Genomic DNA, 3,083 nt, shown 5'->3' on the forward strand with positions numbered 1-3,083 from the left:
GATTTTGAGCATTTTTTGTTCAACAACTATTCAGAGATTGTTTTTCGTTTTCGAGTTATTAGCAAAAGAAATATTTAGGGGCCAACCCTTCAAATCCTTAATGGGGACGTTTAGCGAAAAATGAAAGGTTGCATATTGTTTATAACATTATTTTGAACATCTTTTGTTCAATATTACTTATCAAAATATTTCTCACTTTCAAGACATTAAGTGTCAAAGATTTAGCATTCTAGCCTCTGTGGCCCCTAATTATGTATCATACTACAAAAAAATCATAATATAAAGTTGTAAAATGTTGAGATAAACGTTTTTGCTTCAGTATTGTATAAAAAATATTGACTGATAAAGAGTTATCGAATTAAGACTTTTGGCCCTTTTCTGTCCCTAATGTGATGAGTCAGCGCTTTTTTCTTGGTATCATATGATAGATCTCATTGTTCTGCACAAATGATGTTCAATATATTTTTACAAAATAATTATACTTTAAAAGATATGATGCAAAAATGTCTCAAAAAATCATTTATGATTCGTGTCCTAATTTTTTACCCCTACCTAGCTTCCATACTAGGCACTTCCGGAAAATATCCTGACCCAGGTGCAACATGGCAACATGTCCTCTATCAACCCTTAAAATGTCAACTTTCTAGCTTCAACCATTTTTGAGTTCCTTCACAGACAAGGAGGTGCTCTAAATTTCTATCAAAGGGCGATAACTTCCGACCGGAAGTGAGTTTTTGAAAAATGACTTGCCGGAATTAACTTCATATAAAAATGCATCAACCGTGAAAACTTGAACAAAATCCGATGGGCTATCTCCGAGAAATCTTCTGCACAAATTTTGTAAGGAAAAAAATGAATAATAACTAGTGCTAATTGTAACGGGGACCGTTACAGATGTTCCCCAAACGCTCCCGAACTCCCTTTTGGTGCCATATTCCCTGTAAGCTTCATTTAATAAGACAAACACTATGCATTTGAGACTTTAACAATCTTTACCCAGAAGTGTACCAAGTTCATTCAAATTTTAGCATTGCATGCGTGCACATGTGAATGCATGTTTGTAATGACCATATCATCTTGTCTACACAATCTACACTAAATATCAGAGCATTTAATCCAAATGTTTCTTAATCCCACCACGTTTGGTTGAAAACCAAGGGAGTAATAGCTGTTTAATGTTTAAGCCAATCAGATTGTAGCACACGTACACGCACGTGTATGCAAGGGCATGGTGACCATACCTTCCTGTAGAAGTCCATTATATCTATCTATGTTCCAAACCCCATCCTGTTTGGTTGAAAACTGAGGGAGTTACAGCTATTTAAAGTTTAAGCCAATCAGATTGCAGCACACATACATGCACGTGTTTCCATGATAATTGCTATATATCATGTTGTACGATATCCTAATGCATGGCTATGTTTAAAATTTCAAAGGATTTCGTCAAAAAACAAGAAAGATATTGAGACTTTAGTTTCAGCCAATCAGAGCGCAGCGCACGTGCATGCGCGTTAGATCTTGCTTTTTTGACCATGTCATGTTGTCTATGCTTCTAATATATACTTCTGATATGAGTTTTAAAGCATATCATCAATAATTTAAATAGTTACGTCTGTATCAATTATATTGGACATTTCTCGTGTTGCACGCGCGAGCTCTTGCACGCACGTGTGCATGCACGTCCTTTCATGATATTTCTTTTATTACAGGCTGTAGATCTCCCTAATGTATGACTATGTTCAAAATTTCAAATGATTTTATCAAAAAACAAGAAAGATATTGAGACTTTAGTTTCAGCCAATTAGAGCGAAGCGCACGTGCTTGCACGTGCGATCTTGCTATTTTGACCATGTCATCTTGCGCATATTACTCATATATCCTTACATTATGAGTTTCAAAACATTTCGTCAAAAAATAGAAAAGTTACGGTTATATCCTTTATATATTGGTCATTTCAAGTTTTACACGTGCACGCTCTTGCAAGCACGTGCGCGCAAAATGACCTTGATTCCGCAAATCTACATAACATGCCTACTTACCCTAAAAAGGTTTCACCTAAGTCGAATGTGTAGTTTACAAGATCACTCGCGGACAAAATTTTCCCAGGAAGAAAAATTATAATAAGAATAACTAGTGCTAATTGTAACGGGAACCGTTACAGATGTTCCCCAAACGCTCCCCAACTCCCTTTTAGTGCCATATTCCCTGTAATATACTATATATGAAAGCATTCAGTCCAAAAATTTTAAAAATCACTCATACAAGTGTATTTCTAATTTCATTCGTTCCAAATGCATGCACGTGCGTGCACATGCATGATGACCATACTTTCTTGTAGGAGTCCCTTATATTTATCTATGTTCTGAATCCCATCCTGTTTGGTTGAAAAACAGGGGAGTTATAGCCATTTAAAGTTTCAGCCAATCAGATTGCAGCACACGTGCATGCGCGTGATTTCATGATTTTTTTTCTATATCGCATTGTAGGATATCCTAATGAATGACTATAATTTAAATTTCAAAGCATTTCGTCAAAAAACAAAGGAGATATAGTCATTTAAAGTTTCAGCCAATCAGATCGCAGCACACGTGCATGCGCGTAATTTCTTGAAATTTTTTGTATATCATATTGCAGGACATCCTAATGTATGATTATGTTTTAAATTTCAAAGCATTTCGTCAAAAAACAAAGGCGATATAGTCATTTAAAGTGTCAGCCAATCAGATTGCAGCACACGTGCATGCGCGTGATTTCATGAACTTTTTTCTATATCATATTGTAGGATATCCTAATTCATGACTATGTTTTAAATTTCAAAGCATTTCGTCAAAAAACAGAGATGATACTGAGGTTTTTGTTTTAGCCAATCAGAGCGCAGCGCACGTGCATGCGCGTGAGTTCGTGCTAATTTGACAGTGTCACATTATCTACACTAGTAATATATCTTTATATAATGAGTTTCAAATCATTTCATTAAAAAATGTAAAAATTATAGCTATATTAAGTATATAAGTCATTTCACGTGTTGCACGCGCACGCACGTGCAGGCGTATGCGCGCAAAATGACCTTCGTTCCGCACATC

Source organism: Saccostrea cucullata, unplaced genomic scaffold (genome assembly GCF_032062105.1).
Source record: "Saccostrea cucullata isolate Sc308-1 unplaced genomic scaffold, CSIRO_AGI_Scuc_v1 ctg3049, whole genome shotgun sequence".
NCBI lineage: Eukaryota > Metazoa > Mollusca > Bivalvia > Ostreida > Ostreidae > Saccostrea > Saccostrea cuccullata.